Source organism: Cupressus sempervirens, chromosome 9, assembly GCF_028749045.1.
Source record: "Cupressus sempervirens isolate cs-2001-9-10 chromosome 9, ASM2874904v1, whole genome shotgun sequence".
NCBI lineage: Eukaryota > Viridiplantae > Streptophyta > Pinopsida > Cupressales > Cupressaceae > Cupressus > Cupressus sempervirens.
This window is the reverse complement of record NC_143126.1, coordinates 703,812,787-703,840,427: the sequence shown is the minus strand read 5'-3', so window position 1 is coordinate 703,840,427 and position 27,641 is coordinate 703,812,787. Positions and strand designations below refer to the sequence as shown.

Genomic DNA, 27,641 nt, shown 5'->3' with positions numbered 1-27,641 from the left:
TATCACCCTCCCTTTTGTTGTTATTCTTGGGATTGAAAAGCTTTGGATCATCTTGTATCACCTAATTCAGTAGAGTAAATATGAATACTAACTATTAAATGAAAGCATTAACAATACTAAACAAGCTAACACTTAAGATAGGACCGAGGATTATCACCACAAAAGGAAGAAAACCAAGAATGGTAGGCTCCTAATGGCATAACACGTGATACAAAGGATTTTTCCCTCATTAAGATATGTATGCTCACATGTATGCTCAAGTTCTAGATGGATGGATAGAGTGGATGAGGCAAGGTTTCAACAATGGATTCATGGAGGTATTTCAGCATTATAATAGTATTTTGGTAGTTTTTAGGCTTTCAAAATAGCATTATAAGTTTGCTTGAAAAGTGGATGATGTTTGTGAAGGGAGAGGCTTCTATTTATAGGCCAAGGGGTAGAGGGATGGATAGTCAAGATGCAAGGATGGCAAGATGGTGAGGGAGGGCTAGGATGCACTCAAAGGGGAGCACATGGATTGTGCTTGTTTGAAGCCAATTAGGAGGTGACACATGTCACAAGGTGATTGGATGTGAGAGGGTAGGGTATGGGTTGGTCAAAGGAGTAATGAGGGAGGTTGAGCCATAAATGGGGATGGTTGAGTCATAAATGGAGATGGTTGAGGGGAGAATGAGATTGTTGACTTTGGCTTGGGTCATAAATGTTGATGGTTGAGGGGAGAATGAGATTGTTGAATTTGGCTTGGGTTAGTAAGTCTTAACCCATGTTTATGATTGTGCACATGATTAGAAGAGGATTAGGCTTCGATTAGAGGGGGATTAGGGGGTGAGTGGCTTAGATTTGATAGGATGGGTTAGTTAGGTGGCTAAGTGAGGTTAGTATGTGTGAATGGGTTGGATTAGGGGTTAGGATAGGGTTTAGGGAGGCTCTTAGGATTTTAGATATTTTATTAAATGATTTATTTAATAAATTGGGGATATAGAATTGAATTGAATAGATTTGAGGATTTATTCAATTTAATAGAGGAATAGGGATTTAATTGATAAATTGATTTTGGGTGATCTTTTAATTGATCAATTGGACTATAGTTAATTAAATTAACTAATTAACTAGGGGATGATAATACATTAATTAAATATTAAATACTTAATTAATGATGCCTTAGGAGATGACTAAATAGGATTACTTAAGTGATGTAATCAGATTTAGGTGTCTACACATCTCTCCTACCCAATTTTCCAGATGCTTTCCTATTATTCTCAATATTTACTACAACCTTGTAAGCATCCCTTAAAGTTTTAGGATCCTTATCCCTCAATTGGTAAGCCATTTTGCTATCAAAAGCATTAAAATATGTTGTGAGACAAACATCCTCATTCAACCTCATAACCTGAAACAATTTGTACATACCTTTCTAGAATTGTACATTGAAATCAAATGTAGACTCATTAGGATTCTTCTTGATATTGTTGAATTCATTTAACATGAATCCAACATTAGTGTTGTCTCCATATTGTTCTTTGAATAACTTCTCTAAATCACTCCATGAACTAATACTATCATTAGGTAACCATCTAAACCAATCCCTTGCATCCTCAGTTAGTGAATGGACAAACAACTTCATGACCACATCTTCATGTTCCACTTCATAATCATTTAACATGTCTATGAAAACTCTCAAATGTTCTTCACTAGTAACAACATTATTTCCAAAAAACTTAACCACTTTATCTCATAAATCAAAAGATATGGGATGTGGAGCACCAAGAATACCTACAAATGATATTTGTCTATACTTTTCCATGTATATAGGTTTCTTTTGAAAACTAGGAATGTTTGAAGTGCTCACTACATTTGCTTGGTTAAGGGGAACACTTTGGGATTGTTGAAGTTGGACAACAGGTGCTTGAGTATGAGTGGTGGATGATGAGGTAGGAGCAGACTGAGATATTCCTTTAACTAAAACTATTGGTCCACAACGAGGTATAGAAGCTGAAGCTGGGGTGGATAAATTTGGCCATGAGGCTAATGCAGAATTAGACTTAATAAACTAAATTTTTCTCCTAGTTTCTACAGCTTGAGCTTCATTCTCCACCTTCTCAAGCTCTTTTGCAAGATCTTCCTTCTCTTTTCTACCCTTCTCTGGATCTAAATATAATTTTGACATGAAAGGCTTTAAGGATTTGCTTGGTAGCCTTGCCCTTTCCCTTACCTATAGGTTTCACAGTGGGTTCCAGAGGATCTACTTGGACAGGCTTGTAAGCTTAGACTTGAGTAATGACTAGTTCTTGCTTTTGATTTAGGTGTTTTCCTTGTTCTTGAACTTTAGCTCTCAGACTGTCTACATCTCCAAAAACATCAGTATGGAGAGTTGTAGTTTTCTCTTCTAACTTTTTATTTTGTTCTTTCAAGGCAGCCATTCTTCTCAGTAGAGAATCCCTTTCTATTATAGCATCCAAGGTGGCTTGCTCCTTCTCCCTTTCAAGACAAATGCACTCAGCTTCTTCCTCAGCAACCCATTTCTTTAGAAATCCTATCTTTGATTGTACTTCTGTAGGATCTACAGAAGTAGCTTTCGAATTAGCAGGGTCATCCAGATCTATATGAGATTTGGTTCAGTATATGGGACTATTTTAGGATTAGAAGGATCTCCAAAAGAACTCCCGAGTCCTAACCTACGATGCATTTTAGTTATGAGACCTGGTCTAGGGGATATATTCCCTACTGGTGACATATCCTTATCTTGATACGTTCTTTCATATGGTACTTGGGTAGTAAATATCCCTCCTAGGAGTCTTGTTGTTTATGATTCAGAGCTGAGTGAAGAAGACTCCCTCCCTATCATTGGTTGATACTGGGAATTGACTAATACACTACCTCTGGGTTTCCAAGTGGGATTTGGATCTATCCTTTTCTTATTTAGGTTCTTCCTACCACCTTTAGGTAAATTAGTATACATTGGTTCATTAGGATGGTCTCTTGTGTAAGCTCTTGTGTTTTTTCTTTTGTCAGCCATTTCACTATATACTAAATAAGCAATAGCTTCAAAACCTTGACTGAGTCACCACCCTTTTTCTTGGGAAAATACATGATTACAATTATTCTTGACTTCAAGGAAAAGACACAAATAGAATGGGAATATCTAACACAGATGGACCAATCACTAAAATTGTAAGACTGCAACTCTTGCTTGTTAGATAAGACACTTGGAAAGGCTAGATACGTTAGTGTATCTTTGTGCCATTTGGGTTTTGCTTTCTTTCATTTTAAATTCTCAAGATTTGTCACTAAAAACATCCCCTTATAATCATGGGCAAAACTGTTAATGTTATAATTCTGTCGAATAAATTATATTATATATATATATATGAGATATATAAATAATATATGGCAGATATTATATATGGAATAATTAACTTATGTTATATATATATATATATATATATATATATATATATATATATATATATATAAACTTAAATCAATCATATAAGCAAGTTACAGTAAATCAACATGCAAAGATAAAACATTCAGGATCAACACATGACACAATGATTTACGTGGAAACCCAATTTGGGAAAAACCACCAGTAACATGCTACTTGATTCTCACTCTTTTGAAGTGATGCCCTATTAAAGGCTTACAAAACATTGTTAAATGTGACCTTGTTAGAGGATTTCACCAAACTGTTAGGAATGGGCCTGGTTAAAGGTCTTTAGAACATTCACTTGGAATGTCACCCTATTAAAGGATTTTTCTAATGGTTGTTAAACCAACCTAAGTCCATAGGATTTAGACTTACAGTTACAATTGCTAGAAAGTAACAATAATGGTCTTTTGATCTGATATAACTTACAACATACTTTGCAGATTTCAGATCACACTTTTAGTTCAATCCTTATGCTTGACTTTAATCTCTTTAGCTCTGACTGCTTTTCTTCCTCTCAAGCTTCGTCTCCTTGAGTCTTCTAACTCATTCTGCCAATGCAATCACCTTTGTGGTCGTCTAAACAAATAGAATTTCTACGTTATCTTCTCCTAGGCACATTCTTCAGCATTTCATGCTTTTATGCTTGACCACTGTCTCCTTTCCTTCTATCCCCTCTCACTTTCTCTTTCTCTTATTAACTTGTGTCTTCTTATATAGAAGTCTAATTTTCCTTTACCGCTCAATTCTCCCTCTTTAATTTTAGGGTTTCAAAATTGATTAGGTAGGATACAATGTATCTACCCCATATCTTGTTTTCTTCTTGAAACTTCGCCAGTTGTATCTTAAAAATGTTCTACATGGTGTTCTGTGCCACCAACTCATCATTCTTATCTTCCTTTTAATTCACAGATTTCTAGATAACAACCTTGTCGGCTTAGATCTGGCGAATCTTTGATTTCCTAAATAATGCAGCAACTTGGCATTATTGAGTTACTGGTGCTCGGCACCCCTGTGTTACGGCACCTATACCAGCTCGACACTTGAACTTGCTCGACACTTGAACTTACTCGGCACTTGAACTTACTCCGCACTTGAACTTACTCGGCACCACTCGGCATCTGAAGTTTACTCGGCATTAACTAGAACTTGCTCGGCTCTTACTAGCTTGCTCGGCTCCTTCTCTCTAATGAACTTAGTTTGAGTCTTTACAAAATACTTAGTTAAAACCTTAAATCTTTGATATGTTTCAGTGTGCCCATTCTTTATAGTATGTCATCAAATACATTCTTTCATCAATGGCTTAGCTGATCCTTGTACTTCATTCCAACATCATAACTTCAACCTTTCTCTAGGTATTTTAGTTACATCTTATTAATTGCCTCCACCTTGACAATCAACTAGTTGATAGCATTTGGATCACTAAAGCAATTGTCATCCCTGCAAGTAGCAAGTTTGACATCAATGACAAAACAATGATTGAGGACATTCTTTACTAGTTCCTTATTTTATTCCAACAATCTTCCTCAACTTTTCTTATAATTATTTCAATCATTTCCAACAATATAATAACTTGGAAAACACAAAAAATATCTACAAGTGCTATTACAAGTTACAGAATATAATATCGATCCTATTTCACTAACATGGTATCAGAGCAGGCGACTCCCAAGCTTGTTAGTAATAAGGTCAATAAGTTGATATGAAAAATTGGCTTATTCGTTGAATGGCATTATCGTTACAGAGAGAGACCTTGAGTCTAAGGTCCGCCATGTGAAGTGCACATTGATTACGGTGAGGACAGTGCAGTCAATGACTGATGAAAAGGTTGTACAAGGGCGTGGTGTTGCAGTGAACAACATGAAGAAATATTGTGCCAAATTCATTGTGAACTATACAAAACCATATCGGATCGAACCAAGCACTAGAGAGGTGGGAAAAATGCAGGTAGCCAAAAGTAGGCACTTGATTCATGTTTCACCTTAAACTTCTAAGCCTTTTGTTCCCTCGGGGAAGTACACCAATCTTCCCCTTTACTCTCTGTCTGGAAATGGATATGTTGCAAGTGAGCTGAGGTGAAAAAGAGGCACATTTGTTAGCTTTTCTACCAAATACAAAAGTGAGACTTACTATGTAGAGAAATGGGAGGGTGGAAAAGAGGAGGAGGTGGCTGACGAGGCATGGAAGGGTGCCATAATTGTGAAGAGGAGCGTCAGGCATATAGAGTATAACACCACTCTTGAGAGGGTGGGGCTGTCCAATTTATCCTCACACGTATCAAAGTTGATAGCAGAATCAATAGGTCTGGCCATGTCCACCAGAGTCTCCATGGATTATTCCCATCCCTCGGGGACAACCCTCCTCATCTCCCTCGATGAAACTCGAAAAAAAAAGATGGGAGACTTGCTCCTCCATGGACTTATTTGCACATTCATATCTTTACCCTGCAATAGGTGCACAGACGAAGCCACCCACTATGTGTTCTCAAATTTTTGTTTACTACTTCATGAAAAACCTTTTTTAGAATCAGATCAAATGACAAAGGTAGATTTGAGTGATTTAGAGAATGATGATGTGACCATACCAGCGGTTGAGTGTGAGCAGTGGAGAACCAAAGGGAGGTCCCCTTACATGTGAGTGTATGGTGCGTTGAACCTCAAATAAGAGACCGTAGCTTGCTAATCTAATGTGTCAAGGGTGTCATGACTTGGTGACAATGGTGGAAGACCATTGTAGGAAGTATAATCTTCTAGATGTTGAACTACAAGTTGCACAGATTGGTGAGAATTGATTCTAATATATATTTCAAACAAGTTTATGACTGAAAAGGGGAGACATCCATATATTTCACCATTGGAATTAGAGGACATCAAGATGAGGTGCATCTAAGGGAGGATTTATACTATTTTTTTCATGTCCTTGGCTTGGCATCCAAAAGAAATTAAATATAGTTTCTATGAAGGCATGTAAACTTATTAAAGATAAACAACAAATCTTCCATGTATACTTGCAGCGATGCGTGAGACAAGTCTACCATATATAACAACCATCTCAATTTAAATTATGCAAGCCAGAATTATATGTGTGGCAAAATTTCCTAATTTATACAGCCATGTCTGCAAAGACTACGGGACATCACTGATCACATATTACTATTGAAATAATATGAATCATAATACTATACAACTAATTGTCAATCTAAAATCACTGAATTCACAAGTCGTCAATTTTTCGTGAATATGTGAGATCTGGTATTTCTACACAAAATAGATGTTATCACAGCTCCTTGCATTGATGGAATCTTGATGCAAATTTTTTTTCATACAAGTGTTCAATGGTAGTTATCAGTGAGCATTTCCAAGGTAAATAATTGATACTACAATCTTCAAACCATTGTGAATGTCAGTCCCTTGATAGTGCCACGAGTGGTATGATATGTTTGATATCAATCGTGATTTTGAGGTACCAAGGATGAGTATTGAACATGAAATCTATGTGATGTGATGCAAAATTACTCGACGATATAAGAGTGGGAATCCAACATTGTAAGGGGGAATGATTACCAATGGTCTATTAATGATAACCAATGTTCTATTCCCATTTGAACTGTCCTTATATGAGAGTAGAAAAGACGTACTCAAATTGTTTGACAAATTCTTACATGGAGGCATTTCATGATTTGATGCATATGGACCTTCATTGGAGCAATTTATATTATTGCAGATAAGTATTTATTATCCTCGGGTATTGCATGTATCTACTGATTGTAATCTCTCTCTTATTTTTTATTTTTATAATTACTATAAAGAGCTATTTGCCTTGATCTTTTCCTTTGTCTCTAGGGATGTTCTTGCAAGAAAAGAAGATTAGTACATTAGGCATGCTACCAAATATTGTGCTGACTCAATCTTATGATAGTAGCTTCAAAGAAGCTGTGATTTAGGATTCATTAATCATCTGACAACCATGTTGGATAATTTGAGTCTCTTGAAGCAAATATCCTTGATGATTGACATTATGAGAGGGAGTCTAACAGTTCACTAGAGGTAACCTTGGAGAAAGAGAGGGAGCATAAAATAAAATGCTTAAATCAAACTTTTGATGATCTTGGTTAAGAAGGAGTAGACCTTGTTGATGGATTCTCCACTAGTCAGAAACTATAACAACTATAGGACTATGATTCATGGGATTAAGTCTCATGTTTGTAGGCTGGAAGACCTTATGCTATCAAGATACCTATTGAACTAGGGAAGCATTACATGACTTGCTACCAAGAGGTTAGAAGGATGATAATAGATTCAAAGGAAGTTTGACACTTCATCAGAAAGAACCTTTTGCTAAGAGGTCAGAAAAGGTGATATCAAACTAAGAGGGAGAAACCTTATTATCTGACATGTTTTTTGGTGAATGTTGTGACAACATCACATGATAGTATTCATGGAGACTTCATGGGAACTTTTGATGTCATACATGTATGAGTCTGTCTCTTGTGTACATCATGAAGAAGTGATGACTTCTAAATGATTATCACTTGTATTAGAAGAAGTTGTTGTAAAGTGACATCCTTACAGTAACTTGTAGCATGATTCATTTTTTGTGAAAGTGTTTCATGTAAGGGCTTTATCTTGTAAATCAACAACTAGGCGATTGATATGATTAATTTGATTATCTACAAGTTGTTTGTATAGATATATTTTCGGTACTTGGTGTATATCATGCCTTGATATTTTGATAGGCCATTACCACGTTGAGTACTTGGTGGATATCATTTAGTTGATGTTTTGATAGGCCATTACTCAGAGTATTTAGTGAATATCATTTGATTGATATTCTGATAGGCCAATGCTCATGTTACCAAATATGATATCAAATAGTAATTGGTGAATATCATATGTTGATATTCTGATAGGCCAATACATACATGATATCATATTCTAGAAATCTTCCAATCAAAGATTTCCTATATGTATTGTTTTTGAAATATTACCTATGGTATAATATCTATGTGTTTTATCCTTCTTCATTAAGAGGGAGTGTTAATGTTATAATTATGTCAGATAAATTATATTATATATATGAGATATATAAATAATATATGGCAGATATTATATATGGAATAATTAACTTATGTTATATATATATATATATATATATATATATATATATATATATATATATATATATATATATATATATATATATATATATATATATATATTGAGAATATATTACTTGTATTATAACTATAACTAATGTAGGTTAATAAATTAAAGAGACATGTCTCTTCAAGAGACATGCTTCTTTATTTCATATATATATTCATTCATTTAATAACTTGGAAAACACAAAAAATATCTACAAGTGTTATTACAAGTTACAGAATATAATATCATGCCTCTTTATTTTGCTTTCTTTCATTTTAAATTCTTAAGATTTGTCACTAAAAACATCCCCTTATAACCATGGGCAAAACTAAACAATCTAACACCCATCTACACAACAAGACCAAAGAAACTGTAGCACTTTTTACAGACGTATTGGACAACTCCCTAGTAGAGATGCCATTTTGTTGGAGTTTTAAAACTACTGAACAACAAAGGCTCAATACCAAATTGATAGTACTCACATAACTTAAGGATTAGCCAATTCCTATAAGCAATTACATGTGTAAACCATTCATACCTAACTTCAAACAAAACCAAGGGTGGTTTTCTATTCTTTAGGCTCTACAAAACTAGGGTGGGTATACCCAGGGATGATTCAAGACTGGAAGATACTGTATGAGAATTATTTTAGTTTCATTCTAACTTTCATCTCAAATCCTCGCATACATGCATGGTTCTAACATTTTGAATAAACACATCCCATATAACAGACTTGGCCAAATTTCTTCTATAGATTTGCAAGTGTTCACAGCAATCGCGACTAACTAAGGCTAAAACATTCCATGCAAACAAGTGTTGACCATCATTTAAGATCTTCAAGAAATGTAATTTAAAGATGATTGTGATTTTAGAATTGATGCTCCTTCACAATGTATCTATTCTGCATACGGAGTAAAATTCGATCAGTGCCTATTCCATTGGGATTTAGAGTCTACCTCAATTTTTGATCTAATATGTTGCTTTACAACAAGAATTATCAACAATTCTTATTGAATTTCATTGTTACAGACACCCTTTCTATTACCATGACAACCCCATCAAATTCATCAAAAGCATTTACTTAATTCATTGAATTAACAACAGTAATGAATTGACATACTACCTAAATGAATTGCATTCAACTAAGCAAGCTTTAAATTACACAATCTCAAAATAACCATGTAATAGCCAAGGAAACAAGATTTAAAAAAAATGATATGGGGATAGTTCATAACTTGTATTGATTTTCTTTGAAAATTGTATACGATTGTTGTACACAAAGATCGATCCATATTGACATATTCTTAGAGAATATGCAGAGAAAATACATCATAAAGTTCTACTCAAAGACTGGATCAAAAAGATCCTAAGTGTAATACTAAAATGCATGAGAAATTAGACCATTCTCTAGCCCTGGAATCTCACTTATATAATGTGAGATGCAATAAGCTTTAGGCTAAGAGAATTGACAGGTGTCTTTGACAATAGATATTTACATACACCTATCACAAAATGACAAAAATGTGAGTAACAAAAATATTTCTAGATCAAACATTCCTTTTGGTGGGTCCCCTTCTATTACATCCTCTGATGTTGTTGATTTGGCTGCTATTCTGATTCCTCTGTGTATGCAACTACCAAGCTAGCCAATCATAAAGTTTGTTCTGATGATTGTAGGTTAATCTCCACCCATGGGTTTTCACCATCTTCATCCTGTACTGTGGGTGTAACTTCTACCTTTCCCTCTTCTTTGGTTGTGTCAGTATTCTGTGGGTCTGGGCCTGCAACTGAAATTGACTGATCATTCTTATCTTCTTCTTCCTGTTGGCCTTGTGTAGTGACAATGTTAATGATTTGGATCTCATCACCTTGCACCTCATCATTGTCAGTTTCAACTTCCTCAAACTGTTCATCAGGAGCTATTTCTACCATCCACTTGTCAAACAGGGTGTTATCTAGCCAATCAAACTGCAGAATACCCGTTGCTTCTTGATAACAAACTCTGCCTTATTGTCAATATTAAAAAAAAATTGTTTCAAAGAATCAAAGAATAGTTGAACCTTTACCATTTCTTCAGTAGTTGTAGCCCACCATGCATTCCCTTTTTCACTGATAACTTTATTCATTCTGAGACAAAATAAATCGTCTAACTGCTTGGTCCATTCATCTTTACTTTTCCATATATTTTTTCTATCTAGGGCATGAGGGAATAAGCTAAACCTTTGGCTCTTATATTTATCTAAGTAGCCAAAAATTATTTTCTGTAAATGAATTTTCTTTTCATCAAACTTTGGGAGATCAACAACCATGTCATAGGTTCTCTCAATTTGATCATGCGATGACCTTATAACAGAGTAACACAAAAGGTCACCTCTCTCCTCCTTTGTTTCTTTTCCCATTTGTTCACAATAGGTTTTAAAGCCTCATCATTTTCTTTCAATTCATTCCAGATGTTTACCATCCTAGCCAATTGGTCATAAACTAATGGCCATTCAATTTTATTAGCCAAGTATGTAAGAGCTTTTCTCAATTTATCTTCATATTTTGCCTCCAACTCCACAGGTAATGCCCACAGCTTGCTTTTTTCTTCCTCAAAATCTTCTGCTATGTAGTATTCCAACCTTTGGGTTGTATCTGGTATTTCTATGAGGGGGGTGGATTTGAAAGGTTCAACTAGGGGGTGAGGGTATGTTGTTCTTGGCCTTGTGGACCTCCCCAATAACTTGTTTTCAAGTTCAATTCTCCTCTTTACCTCTTTATTATAGGCATCCACAACTGCCTCATACTTGCTCTACAACTCAATCATTTATTTTTCCTCCTTTTCTGTAGTAGCCAAGGCAAATTGAGAATAATCCACATTCATATGGGCTGCTTGTACATGTGAGGTGTCAGCAACTCTCCTTACAATGATATTCCCTGTTAGTCTTGAATCATCAGGTTGTGATGAAACAACCCTGGATCCTCTTCTAAGTGACCACATGACAAGAGCAACTTGGTCATTACTAAATACAGCTCCCAAGAACTCCTTTTTATTTGGATCTTGCAATCCCAAATTATTTGATACAGAATTGAAAATTAATGCATCAACAATGTCCCAATTGAGCAATAATAAAATATTTGCAGCTTTTACCATCTATCTCCCCTCTTCAGGGTTATACTTTGGAACTCTTGAATAATCTATTCCTTTGTTTGATTTTGAATGGAGGCTTCATCCATTTTTGGACGCTCTGCTTTCAAATTCTTACATCTTTCCTCAAAACTGTTCATGTTTGCCCTCCAAGCAAACTGGAGGAAAGCCCTAGACTTTACAAAACTATCATTAGAGAAAAATTATTGACTAGCTTGTTCCAAAATAGGGTCCAATTCCCTTACTCTGTAATCTACAATAGTTAATTCAAAACTTGGCACAAGAGGCTCTTGGGGGTTCCCTTCATCAATCCCTTCTTGGGTAACAAAAACTCCCCCTTGTGATCCAATTTTCTCCACTTACTCATTAGTGAGCTACTCCTCCTCAATTCTCATGGGGGTTTGGGAAGGTAATTACTCCTCAACATGAGGTTCCTCTTCCCTTATTATCTTTCTCCTCTTAGGAGAAGGTTCAGGAGGCCTTTCTTCAAGAACAACACTAGTAGATCCAACTATCTGTTTTCCTTTATCTACAATGGGCCTTTGATTATGAATGATAGCATATCCTAGCCTCCTTTGAACAATTAATGGACCTACCCCTATATTGGGAGTGAAACCCAATCTCCTCATTATTTCCCTGGCCTTATCTGGAAAAGAATTAATGAAATATTGCTTCTTCTCATTCATTGCCTCCATTATTTCAAGGAATGTATTCATAAGCTTATTAATTTTATCTAGACTAGTTACAACATTACTTAGAGGGTTGTAATCTTTATCAAAACAATTAATAAAATTCAAAACTTTTGAGTCGACTCTCCATTTTTCTTTCTTTGTCTCTTGCTCCTGCAGAGAGTACTCATTCCTTATTACATCTTCAGGGAAATAAAATTCATGTTCAACTGGACCAAGCTTGATCCTATGCCTAAGATCCAAATGATAGAAACCCTATGTATCACAAAAATGAGGGTGAGAGACTGCTATCTTATACTGATCCAAAAATTTGTAAAGGAAAACCCACCCTTCCTTGGTTATTACAAACTGGAAGGCTATAGTGCAAGTGGGAAAAATTGATCTCGTCCCCCTCTTGTGCAAAAAAGCTTCTTCTACTCCTCCCAACTACCACAAGAATTTAGCCATTCCTACCTTTAAGGGCACCTGGTAAGGTAGTACATGGGGTGTTCCTTTGAATCCATAAATTCTGATAACAGTTGAAACTCAATATGGGATGATGTCTCCCCAATTATGTGAAACTTTCAAATTATGGGGTTTATCCATAGGCTTAACAAGGTGCATTAGTGCCTTGGGGATCTTGGGATTGTCACTTAATATGAGGCATCTTAGCTTGGAGGCAAAGTACCTGTCAAATCTAACAAAACTAGCATTTTTTGCTTCCCCAGTCATATTTGCACTCCATAATTGAACTGGCAGTGCTTCCCCTTCTTGTTCTCTATTTAAAACCACTTCTTTACCAAAATATGTCACCCCCTTAAATATAAACATGTGCATCAATAGAGAGTAATGGCCCCAAGCCTTCTCCACCTTGCCCTTAGCAATCCCAACCAATCCACTGTGAATATCATCAGCTAAGTAAGAAGCAAAATCAAAAATTATTTCCACATTGAAAGAGGATATTTGAGTAATCATATACATGAAACTTGTAGGCATAAAATCTTCTTCATCCTCTCCAAAAAATATGCACAAGGTCCTATATATCTCTACTTCCTTGGCATTGAAGTATACTTTCTCGAAAGGTTCTTTAGAGGATGATGTTGTTGCTGGTAGGGTTCCAATTTTTCCAATATGGGCTTTTAGTGCACCTTGCGTAACTATATCCTTCTTAGATATATATTCTTTCTCTAAATCTTCCAAATTAATGGGCACATGATACCTAGTGAGAGGTCCCAAACGAAAAATTTCTCTAATTTCCTCTAGGCTGATGGTGATTAGAATTTCACCACCCGTTCTTCTAACTACCCTAGTGGCTTGATCATAGTTTTTTGCCACAGCCTCAAGGAGATCATAATCCATAAAAGCACTGGGGACCACTAGCTTTCCTGCATCAAAATTCCATATATTGGCATGTGAGGCAAATAGTCCTCTCTGTAAACCATTTCTTGAATAAATTTAAACTAGTTTGTGAGGTACGAGTATCTCGGACCCAATTACCCTTATCAAACAATCCATCTGCTATCCTCAACCTAGGGTTTAATGAGGTCAACTTCTTAACTTGTAATGTCTCAATAGTAGACTCAGGAAGCAACTCAAGCAAATCATCATGTACATTTCTATCCAAATAATTTTCTTGACCTAAAAATTCCTTCTTTGGAGGCATCTTTGATTATGCTTTGCAGAACTAAAACACTTATAGAGATTACAATGTAATTACTTACTTGAATTCCATTCTTATTCCTCTCTGTATTTCTACAATTTCTCCATGAACAAGCTACTTCACAATCTTGTCAAATTTAGCATGATCTTCTCAATAATTGCTTCTGCTCAGAAAAGGCTCGAAATCTTTGTTCCCATAAGGTGGAATTGAGAAAATCTTCTATGTTATACTCTATTTTTTCTCCCATGCGAAGCTTTCATGTCTCATTAATACACAGAGTGGCACCACCTTTTGCATTTAAATCTACATCGTCGATCTTTAAAAATCCTACGATCAAGGGATGCGAAAAAAGATGACTAACGTTCCACCTGACAAGCTGGCCAGTCAATCCAATGAGAATCGACCACTTATACAACTCCTTCCTTGATGGTATTTCCGTCTGGACCCACTGGTGACTAAGGACACGTGTCGATAGGTTGCTACCTTGCTATACATAAAAAACGAGCATCTTGCCATAGCAAAGTAGTGACAACCATTGATTTGATCTTGATCTTGTGGATGACACGTTACTGCATTATTTAGAAGAATAGTGGTGGGCCCTTTGTCACTATATCATTGTACATATCCTTCAAGCAACTCTTCATAGTGAGATAGTGACGACCGTTGATCTGAGATCAATCCAAGGGTAAAGAAACTACACAAACTTTTTAAGATGTGGTGGGTCCCATATTTGCTATGTCGCATAGAGTAAACAACACACATCTTTCTATAGCAAGATAGCGAGAATCATTGATCTCAACTTGATCTAACGATCAAAATCCCTTATACATTTTATGAATGGGGCGTGGGTCCAAGATATTGATGATGTGATAAATCTTGCACAGTTGGCATAATGAAACTATATTTTAATTATAGTCACCTTTCCACATTGCTTGGGTACCACCATATGTTCATTTCATGGCAACTCGCTATGTCGCTAACGACAAGATGCCTAAATTTCTCGATAGCGAGGTAGCGAGCTCCGGTGTCTTAACAAAAACTCTGCACCGGAAGAATAAAATAAAGTCAAGTCACCATCATCCTTATTAAATGCTTCTAACAATAATAGTTATTACTCAATGTGCCACTTGGAAAATCTTATGGTCATCGAGAAGTTTGGAGACCATCATGTAATACATTTCTCGGCTATTCGCTATGTCACTAATGGTGAGATGCTTAGCTTTTTTGATAATGAAGTAACGAATCATCGAAAAAATTAATATTCCAGTGATATCTTATGCCTGACTTTTACTAGGTTCCTTTTCTTGCTCTAATAGCTCTAATGAAATGCACGTGACTGAAACTTCAGTCGCAACATATTTTCTTACTACCGCATCGCCACTTTACGGCATTGTTCTTTAGTTTCGCAGCATTTGCTACCTCGCTATACATAAGAAGCATGCAACTCACCACAGTGAAGTAGCGATTGTCGCAGATCTCATTAGAATCAGATGGTGAGAGACATAAGGGAACAAGACCGCTTGGGGTGCAAAAAATTTAAAATGAAAACAGAATATTTGCAAAAGTTCAAAAATATTTTGCGCCCAAGACTTTTAAAAGGAACAAGACATAGGGTTTAACAGGATTTTTCAAAGGCAAACAAAATCTGGAAGACTAAACAAGAAACCCTATTCACCAACGATGGATTCAATTTGATTTTTTGTACCTAGGCTAGGGAAATTTCAACATGTGAAAAATTAGATCAACACTAAGGAAAGTACCGCTTAATGATGAGATTTTAATGTTGATATTATCTATTGGAAATATTCAAGACTAAGCTAAATTACTGAGAGGGGAGGGGTGAATCAATAACTTCTAAAACTTCAACAATTTCAACTCTTAATAATCCAATTAGCATTTAATCCATCACATGTATTCTAATCTACTTGCATGCATAAGAAACTGAAAACATGAAAGCATTCATAACATTGTGACACAAAGATTTGGTGATCCAGAAACGTTCAAATAGAAAGTAAAACTGGGGTGGGGATGATACCCACAACTTTAGTACTACAATATAAATTTAGCCTGTTAAAGATTACATTGATCACTTTTGATGATCTGCCCTGTTAGGAGCAATAAGGACTGCTAGGTCCACCTTGTTAAAGGATTTACAAACATACAATTAAGTATGCACTCGATAAAGAGATTTACAAAAGACTTTTAGGTCTACCTTGTGAAAGGATTTGATTGATCCACCTGTTAGGATGAAATAGTAGATGATCTCTAATCTACAACTTGGTTTGCTAAAAGAGATTCCTTTTAAGTACTGATCACCTTTCTATGATAGATATGACTTTGTTGCTCCTTATACTGTTGTAGCCTTTGTAATTCACTCTTGCTTTTCTCTGATTTTGTTTGCATTTACATCTTCACATTCTCATACACATACACTTTGGATATGATACAATGCATTACATATATATCAATCCAATTATACAAATTCTAAAGTCGGCCACAATACAAGTTACCACAAATATTATAAAGTTGGCCCATATGAAGACATTCAGGTTCTGAAGACTAACTCGGTGAGGTTCTGATACTCGACATCCACTGTCAATGCTCAGCATCATCATGCACTTGGTAGATGTAGAAGCTCGGTCCATATTGATCACTTCCAAGTAGTCTTGAACTCAGTTTGCACTGGTGACTTGATAGATATTGTGAAACTCGTCATATAAATTGAGTCTCTTATTTTGCATTGTATGACTCGGTAAACACTATCACCTCGAGCTCAATATAAATTGAGTCACTTGGTTAATGCTAGGAAGCTTGGTTAACACTGGACTCACATTACATACACTGCGAACTCGGTGAACACTACATAGCTTGGCTTACACTGGTAAACTCGGCATACACTGAGATGCAAGGTTTACATTGCTAATCTTCACTATAACTGTGATTGCTCGGTAACCACTGAGATTTGTCCAAAGGACTCAGTAGTAACTGTAGAACTCAGTGAGAACTGAAATACATGGCAAACACTATGAATAGTACGATGAGCTCGATAGCTATATACAATCTGAATAAGTGTGTGTCACTAATAACAAACTTGACTGATATGTCAACAATTATCATAGGCCAATACACACACTTCAAGGAGTCATGATGTTTCTTTATTAAATGCTTGCTTGGGGGAAGTGTCTTTACAATCATTATTATTCCTCTGAGAACACGATTTAGCCTTCAAAATAAAAGATTTCTCTTTTCACTTACACTACCAGCATGTCACCCATACTAAGCAGTAATGATTTAGAAGGGATGTTTACATCATCGTCAAGACTTCATTTCCAATATCTTTAGGAAATTTGTCTTGATCAACACCAATCACATTCTCAAGTGTCTATTCTTAGTGTCATAACTAATTTGAACTACATTGAATCCAGGTTCAAAGAAGTTTGAAGTGGTTCAGAAGAAAACCAATGACATACTTGGTAGGTCCCACCTGCAAGACAAATTTTAGTTTAAAACCCTTTGGTTAAACTACTTTGAACTTAGGTTCAAAGAGGCTCAAAGTGGTTCAAGGGATTTAATCACAAGAATTTCACAATGAGGTTCACTTTATGCGCTTAAGTCAAAATAACATATCGAGGGGAACAACACACAATGTGAAAGGCAAACTTTAGTAAGTGAAATGAAAAATAGAGGATCAAACATGGCAACTCACAAAGTAGGGCCAACATACTGTTAAGCATCTAGATTAAAAATAGACTTGTTTTATTCTTCTCTACCATATTAGTCAACCTCCGCAAGTACTTAATTTTGAGTAGTCATTTAGGCGCCATACTAAATTTTAATTTCACATTCCCTTCTCCTATGGAGTTGTGGTCTGAAATTTGAAAATGTTGCAACAAAGCTAAATTTTTTTATTTTTATTTTTAAATGCAACTCTTAAAACTGTTGATAATGTAGGCCCAATATTGTTGGGCTTCTATTGTAAAGCTTTCAGACTTGAATGTTTTTTAATAATTTGCATATAATGTGGTATTATGCACTATACGAAAATAAATGTGAAGAATTATGGATAAAATTCTATTGAAAGCCTTGCCAAGTAAAATTTTAGGTGTGATTTCTCTTTTGACCTCATAGCTTAGGTCACAACCTAAAATGTTTTATTTCAACCATTTTTTGAAAAAATTTAGTAGCATTTGCTAGATATGTAGATATTTCATGCATACGAAAAGCCATGCTTTACCAAAATGCAATGTTGTTGCAAGTTGATTTTTTTAAAACATGTTTATTAAAGCTATAGTCTCTAGACACGTACTAGACATGCCTAAAATGTTTCTCATATTTCTGTTAGAGTAATTAGATATTTCCTAATTAACTCTAGTTTGCTTAAGCTAAACTTTAGGCATCTAATGATTAATTCTTTTATTAATTATTATGATGCAACCTAGGTTAGACCTTTTTAGGGTTTGATTGTCCTTTATAAGGATTATCTCTCATTGTAAATATTGATTCACTTTTGATAATATCAATTTCTCTTTTTGCTTATCAAGAATGTCTCATCTATGGATATGGAAATTCCAACCTTCATATCTTTTGCTTCTCATTTTCTGTGACAGGTGTCTGCATGTAGGTGATTCTTGAGAGCTGTGGGGTTGATCTTTCATTAACTTCAACATGGTATCAAAACTCGAGATCTTCATGCCCTTGTTCTATTTGTAAGAGGTTTGGCTTGGTTTTCAGATCTATGTTTTTCTCTTTTAGAGGGTTTCAATTTTCAAAATTATTTAATATTAGATCTAGGGGATCTATTTTCAGAGCATTGTGAGCCCAAATAGAGATCACCATTGAGCTCAAAATGCTCAAAACTTCCCATTTCTATATTAAATATGTCCAGTTTGGGTGCTATTGAAATCAAAGGCAACATTCTTTTTGCACCTAGACTATTTTGACCTAGGCACACAAATCAAGGTGGTAATTTTTTTTAAAAATCAAAATTTGGAAGTGTTGATTTTTTTTTACTTTAACAAAAAAAATTAAAAACTTTAAATCACAAGTTCTAAGTGCATGTTTTGGCAAATAATGGGTATGTAAGTCAAAAAAAAATTAGTCTACTTAGGCAATGTTAGGCCTATTCTCTAGGATCTGTGCTTGTACTAGCTCCTTGGGCCTCACGCTTGTACTTTTCCATTTGCCCATTACGCATCCTTGGTGACATTTTTTCATTGAAATTTTGTGGGAGGTACAAGCCTTTTGGAGCAAGATCTATAGTTCATTGACACACTTTGGACACATGTGATTGCATCAGTTCTTAAAATATGCTTTTTTGACGTTTATTTTCCCTACCCTTTGCTCAATGGTTTTTGGTTTGCAACAGTGTCCTTGAATTATGCATGTCTCATTCTCCTGCAACACCTTATTTTGTTTTGGCATTAACGCCTAATTTGTATCATGATTTCTTGAATAATGTCAAGTTTTGTGCTATAACTTTGGCATGATCATTGGAGACCTTGGGGCTATCCTTTGTATTCTCCTAGCAGACACCACATGATAGCCCTTGGCAACTCAATGACTCTTGATTTTTGTCCAATCATCCATGGTGTTCATTTGTCATGCATGCCTCATTTCTTATGAAGGCTCTTGAAAATAGTTTTGGGCCCTTGTACATGTGGGGCTTGTGATTTATTCAACACATGCACTTGTGCATAGAGGTGTCATTTTATGACTCTACGTGGACCCTCTCGACCATCCATAAGCTCCTCTTTATGCAAGTTGTTTTGGCCACCAATTTTTTCTTCTGGCACTAGCCCTTTGTTCTAGCGACTAGATTTTTTTCTTGTAGGGGTCATTTTTAGGCATTTTTTTTCTTAGATGACCATTTGACACTCAAATTTATGCTCGTCATTTATCGACGTCAGCATTGCATCAACTCTCTTGTCACCCCTTTAGGTCTTGTTTTGAACTACCTTAATTTTTTTGATCATATCTTGTGCATATGGACCCCATTTTTTGCAAATGAGATGTCATTGGAAAGATGGTTCCGAGTCCATTAGAGTGGTACAAGTATTTTTTAGTTTTGATGCTTTTTTGAAGGCTTTTTTTGTTGTCAAATTTAGGGGTTCTATTTTGCACTATGGGAGACATATCTTGAGCATTTGATCTCCGATTTGGAAATTATTTATATCATTGGAAAGGTCTTTCAAAGCTCTTTCCACTGATGTTGGTTATTTTTCTAGATTATGCTCTAGGCACATTCTATTTAGTCTTTTGCATTTTTGCATTTTAGTGGATATCTTGGTTGTTTCAAGTCTGGGGATCGATTTTCTTGCTTTTTAAATGATTTGTCATGGGTTGTAATATATTTTGTATCAACCTTATGTCTTTTTTTGTCTATTTAGACATTATTGGTATGCATTCTTGCAAACGCCTTGAGATAAAGTGTCATATTGCATCTGTATTTTCATTTTAGTAGTTTTGTCTTGTTTTGCCCTCTGATTTGAGCAATGTGATCTGAGGACACTCATCCAAATTACTGTATTCTTTGGATTCATTATATCTTTTGTATTATTGTACATGCAATACTTTGATTAAAGTTCCATGGGGGGTTGATGTTTTTCCTTTTGTTGCCATCTTCCTTTGTCCAATGAGTTTTCCTTATGTAACATTAGCCTCATGATGTGTATGAGATTGATCACCTTAGTACACACATATATACTCTTTTATGCATCTTGATTGTGATTCCTTGACATGCAGTTCTATTGGCCCACTTTTCCAGTTGCCTGTCACCTCACCCTTGCCTGCATTAGGGGGTTCTTCTATTATTTCTCATGCTTCCTTGGTTCGATGGAGTGAGTTATGTATTCCACATTTATTCCTATGTACTAGGTGGATGCAACGGCTAGGTAGTTATGCATTTTGGTGAGATGGATCATTTACCATATATACACTCTTCTTTTCATTCCTACTTTGGTTGCATCCTTCCATGTTCTATTGATCAACTCTTCAGGATTTGGTGTTTCATGTCATCTATATCTTCGAGTTTAGTTGTTTGCCTTTGTGTGCCTCTTGATTTGATGCAGATTATAATCTTCTCTACCTGGTCAAATTCTATTTTAGTGGAGGATCTTTAGATCAACATTTACTTTTGACAGAGCTTTGCAACTTCTACATGTTTTAGTGGTGTTCTTCATGATAATCTTTTGTTCCTATCTTCTAGGACATTCCCTAGTTTGGAGGCTTCTTCATTCCTTCGCTAGTTATTTTTAGCATTATTTCCATCTCTTTTTGAAGTAGGGTTTTTCCCATGTGGTTTTCTCCATTTCTCTTCTTTTCAAAGATTTGGTTGTGCTTGGGTACCTCATCAGACCTTGTTTGTTGGGACCCAAATTTACTTTTAGTAGTAGTTTCTAGGTTTTTTAGCTACTCCCTAAGTTTATCTTAGGGGTGGGGAGGTGTTAGAGTAATTAGATATTTCCTAATTAACTATAGCTTGCTTAAGCTAAACTTTAGGCATCTAATAATAAATTCTTTTATAAATAATTACGATGCAACCCAAATTAAACCTTTTTAGGATTTCAATCTCCTTTATAAGGATGATCTCTCATTGTAAACATTGATTCACTTTTGACAATAGCAATTTCTCTTTTTGCTTATCAAGAATGTCTCATTTATGGATCTGGGAATTATGACCTCCATAGCTTTTGCTTCTCTTTTTCTGTGACATGTGTTTGCATGCAGGTGATTCTTGCGAGCTATGGGGTTGATCTTTCATCATCTTCAATAGTTTCTACCTTATTTCCTTTGTTTTTTTTTTAATTCTAAATTTTTTGATTGAAGTTTCCCCTTACTTGATGCAAAACACCATAAAAACTGGTGCTTTTGTGCATTGTAAGTACTAGTACTACCCATTGATGCATTGAACAAAATAACCATGCCACTAAAAGGCCTAGTAGTAGAGGACAATAGTAAATAAAAGCTTCTAGATTTCAGTATTAGTTGATCTATGACAAATTGAATATGATAGAAATCACATGCAAACCAAAGATGGGCTAATGTTGAACTTATAAGGATTAATAACTCACCAATAGAATATTCCAATAGTAATAAAAAAAGACTTGTATGTGATTTAGAAATTCTCACCTAAATTACATATGATTGAATTACATTCATTTAGCTAAAGCGAGTGGTTACCTACTCTATCCTACATTTTCCTTGAAAACTGATCCCATACCATACCATAATTTGAACCAAAGTGCAAGAAAATAAGCTCCACATGTGCAACAAAGTAAAAGAGAAGTACCTGATGAACAACAAAAAATATTTCATACGATTTCCCCTTAATGCCTATTTTGTCTTTGTTCCAAGCCAAACTATAGCTCCTATGAAGACAAAAATAAAACAGTCACTATCCACATGGCTAGGCTAAAGGGGCACCTCAATTTTGTAAACAATCATTTTTTTTTGGAAATAAAGGTCATGAAAGATGGTACTAATATACAAAATAATTTACTCAGCTTTCTATTTTTGTCACAAAGTAAACAAAAATCAAATAACTTATTTATAAACTTGAAATTTAAAAGAAAACTTAGAGTAATTTAATGGTATCACAAAAGCATATAAAGAAACTAAAATATTTTTCTTAATGACAACACATAGAATAAATTTGTAATGATCTTATCATCTTTTACAAAATATTGTTTGTTTGTACACTCATAGCAATGTAAAAAGACAAGCATCCATTTTCGTGCAAGGTAAGATGTAACTTGTGCCACATCCCTGAACCGCTTCAATTGTTGCGGTGCTCCGTCAGTGCATACCTAATTTGGGAGACGAAGGAAATCTAACATAATACAAGAAGGGAATTGAATGGGAGATGATCAAGTGATGAGTCAAAGTAATAGAAGGTATATGCATGTCATGAATTGTTAGGTTGCCAACTCAAAAAGATATCTGGGTGTAAAAATCTCCACACCATTAAACTCCATGGTGTTAACCATTTGCTCACCAGTGATGATCAAACCCTTGCCATGAAGACACGTAGACAAGCAAGTGCCGAATGTTCAAACAATGGTTGTGATTGACCACCTTGCTTTAAAAAAAATTGTGGGCAAAATTGTTATTGTGTCTCAGATTGCACATTCACCACTATTTATCCCTTTTTTTTTTTATGAATAGTCCTTTTCAATTAATAAAATTTACTAAGATTACAATTCACAAAAAAGGGCCGGGGGATACAGGATCACCCCGTGAATGAGTTCAATCGACCGAAGCCAGAGTAAACAACATGGCCACAGCCAGCAACTATAAACTATTCATCAAAAAAAAAAAACATTTAAAACAACCTCATGCTACCAAGGCAGTACCAGCAAAGGGAGGAGGATCATCTTTATCAGGAAATCCCCACGCATCAGTGGGATTGTGAGGCGGACTAGGAACAGTCCAGCCGTCAGCAGCATCTACAGGATCTGGGGTAGTTGCAGTCTCTGCATCCTTCTTCTCTGGCTGCGGAGGAGAAATTGCCAGGGCTAGCCAGGGAAACTTGCCAGAGTGCACCCGTCTAGGGGGAGGAGCTGGAGATCGGCCAGAAGCCCACCCAAGGGGGGACCTGGGGACCAGCCAAAACCACCACATGGTGGGGAAGCAGAGCGGCACCTCCAACTGCCATGACCACCGCTGGGAGAGCGGTGGTGAGGACCCTGGGAGCGTGGTGTGTGTAAATGGCGACCAGAGGACTGGCATCTGGAACGACGACCGGGAAAGGAGGAGGCATTAGTCGAGGCATCCGGAGGCACACTGGCAATAGTACAAGGAGCATTGCCCCAGTGGTTTAACAATTCCTGTAAGTGGGCAATGTCTAGGGCAACTTTATTAGCTTGCACCTGTATCTGCATAATGACATTGTTACAAATGCATGCCTTAGTGTACATTGCAATGTTAACATCCAAAAAGCTGCGAGTGAATAAAACTGCATTCCTATCTTTCCATAGAGAAAACAAAATTTCCATCCTGAAGGTATGCCAAATCTGGGAAAACTTTCGAGGAAATCTAGGGGAATCACCCAGCAGGATCATGTGCCATGAAAAAGGTTCGGGCCTGAAAGGCTTGAAAAAATCATGAATCTAGTGCCAATAATTCTGAGCACGCTTGCAAAATAAAAAAATATGCAAAAAGGACTTAGGTTGGCCACAGAAGGGGCATCTGGGATCAGGAACCCCAATGTGCTTGAGCCGAGGCCCCAAGGGAAGACCTTGGAAAGCAAGGCACCAAGTAAAGTGAGTAATCTTGGGTTCTGTAATGGCACTCCAAATGGTGTCGAACCGTTTTCTCCATTGAGAAAGTGAAGAATGCAAATGCCACTGTTGATTAAGCGTGTCCACCATCGGAAGGTGGGCTGAAAGCCATATGTATCCCATATTGGGCTTATAATTGGTAAATGGAGTGGCAAGAAACCACTTCCAATCACACCACCAAGGTCGAACATATTGAATCCCCACTTTATGAAGTAAGTGCACAGGGATGGAAGACAACAGAAGCTCATAAGTCTAGCGATCAACACGAACAAGGTGGTATTGAACTTGCATATCCTCCCAAGACCTGAAATTCATGGTGACTCTTGAAAAAATGTCCTTGGTAGTGTGAATGCCACGTTTATAGAAACGCAGAGCACTGGCACCTTGAGTCTTGGCAAGAGGAATACCCTGTAAGGCAAACAGGGGAGACCACCAAATGTTCTTCTGATTTAAGGACAGCCCATTGCGAAACTCATCACCAGCCCAATGAAGCCAAGGTTTAACAGCTTCCCAAGCTTTCCAAATGCTCTTAATAACGAAAGAGCCCTGTATGACCACTGGTTCATGCATAGTGAGAAGGGTGTGAAAACCAATTCCCTTCCACGTCGGTCTGTTAGCAGGGAAGCCGGAAGAGATGCGATGCCTAACAAGAATTTTCAAGGCTTCATCTCCAGAAATAGCTCTGATAATCCATTTAGCATAGAGGGAAAGGCCCTGCTTTCGAGTGGAAAGCAAGTCGAGACCCCCAGATTCCCTTGGGAGACAACAGAAATCCCAAGCAACTCTGTGAAAACCATGATGGTCAGAACCAGAGGCCCAAAGAAAATCTCTGAGCAAACGTTCTAATTTGAGATAGGAAGCTTTGGAGGGAGCCCAAAAAGAAGAATAAAACACATGGGTGGTAGCCAAAATCTTAGAACAAATCTAAAATTTACCAGCAAGAGAAAGCGGCTTAATGATCCAATAATCAAGCTTTTTGGTAATCTTTGTAAGCACAACATTCCAAAGTTCCACAGGGGAAGCCTGGAAAACAAAGGGAATGCCAAGAAAGTGAAAAATTTCTCCATGAGTAACCCATTTCCATTGGAATTGGCTGAGCCAAGGTGGAGCTGGCAAAAAAGACTGTCGGTAATAGAGCGTTTTATGCCATTGAATGGCAAAGCCAAAGATTCAAAGAGTTGTAATCAACATTTTTGTTGATATATCGCATGATTGCATGTAAATATATATGGATGATTTCACAAAATTTGGAGTCACCTTTGAGAAAGCCTTGATGAATCTTGAAAAGGTTCTTGTCTGATGCAAGGAACATAATCTATCACTCAATAGTGAAATATTTCATTCTCATGCAGGAAGAAGTGGTGCTTGGTAATTTTATATTAGTTGCAAGGATATAAGTGGACCTGGCTAAGATAGAGGTATTTTTTGTTGAAGTTGATGAACGATCAACCTCACAGCTCCCAAGAATCACCTGCATGTAAACACCTGTTACAAAGAGAGAGGCAAAAAGCTATGGAGGCAGGAATTGCCAGATCCATAGATGAGACATTCTTGATGAGCAAAGAGAAAGATTGCTATTATCAAAAGTGAATTCTCAAGTTAAGTTTACAATAAGATATCATCCTTATAAAGGAGATCAAAACCCTAAAAAAGGTCTAACCTAGGTTGCATCAAAATAATTAATAAAAGAAATTAATTATTAGATGCCTAAAGTTTAGCTTAAGCAACTAGAGTTAATTAGGAAATATCTAATAACTCTAACACCCCCCCTTAAGATAAACTTAGGGAGTAGCTAAAAACCTAGAAACTACTACTGAAAGTAGAAATGGGTCCCGGCAAACAAAGCCTGATGAGGTACCCAAGCACAACCAAATCTCTGAAAAGAGGAGAAATAGAGAAAACCACATGGGAAAAACCCTACTCCAAAAAGAGATGGAAAACATGCTGAAATAAACTAGTGAAGGACTGAAGAAGCCTCCAAACTAGGGAATGTCCCAGAAGATAGGAACAAAGATGATCATGTAGAACACCATTGAAGCATGTAGAAGCTGCAAAGCTCTGTCAAAAGTAACTGTTGATCTGAAAGACCTCCACTAAAATAGAACCTGACCAGGTAGAGAAGACTATAATCTGCATCGAATCAAGAGGCACACAAAGGCAAACAACTAAACTCAAAGATACAGATGGCATGAAACACCAAAGCCTGAAGAGCTGATCAATCGAACCAAGGAAGCATGAGAAACAACAGAAGAACCCCCCCTAATGCAGACAAGGGTGAGGTGACAAGCACTTGAAAAAGTGGGCCAAAAGAACTGCATGACAAGGAACCACGATCGAGATGCAAAAAATAGGACATGTGTGTGTACTGAGGTGATCAATCTTAGACACGTCATGAGGCTAATGTCACAGAAGGGACACTCACTAGACAAAGGAAGATGACAAACAAAGGCAAAAACATCAACCCCCCATGGCACTTTATCAAAGTAGTGCATGTACAATAAGGCACAAGATATAATGAATCCCAAGAATACAGTAATCTGTATGAGTGTCCTCAGATGACACTACTCGAATCAGAAGGCAAACAAAGGCAAACAACTGAAACGAAAATACAGATGTAGTATGGCACTTTATCTCAGTGCATTTGCAATAATGCATACAAATGATGGCTAAATAGATTAGAAGAGACATAAGACTAATACAGTAGATAGTACAAGTCATGACGAATCATCTAAAGCAAAGAAATCGATCCTCAGACCTGAAACAACCAAGTTATCCATCAGAATGCAAAAGTGCAGAAGACTGAATAGAATGTGCCTGGAGTAGAATCTGGAAAAACAACCAGCATCACTGAAAAGAGGTCAGAAAGACCTTTCCAACGAAATAAAGAATTCCCAAATCGAAGATCGGATGCTCAAGAAATGCCTCCCGGAGTGCAAAACTATACCGCTGACTTTGACAGCAGAAAAAGCTATCAAAACAGCATCAAAACTGAAAACTAACTATACCACTATGACGGGCTCGGAACCAGCTTTCCGGCAATATCTTGTTTGCAAAAAACGGAGTCCGTTTGCCCAAGATATGAGCAAAAAAGCAAAGGTAGGTTCAAATAGAGGCCGAGGAGGTGACAAGAGTAGTGATGTAGTGCTGATATCAGCAGGTGACGAGCCCAAAGTTGACGGTCAAATGGCCGTCAAGGCAAAAATGCCATAAAATGACCCCTGTTGAAAAAAAAATTCAACCGCCGAAAACAAAAGTCGAACAAAGGGCCGGTGCCGGATTAAAAACCGGTGGCCAAGATAGCACATGTCTAAAAAATGTCCACAATCAAATCTGCCATG

At 36.5% G+C, this 27,641-nt stretch overlaps 1 pseudogene; it reads left to right on the top strand.

The window, feature by feature from the left end:
- Positions 1 to 5,368: 5,368 nt before the first annotated feature.
- Positions 5,369 to 23,786, top strand: LOC149540666 (uncharacterized; annotated as a pseudogene).
- Positions 23,787 to 27,641: the final 3,855 nt, after the last annotated feature.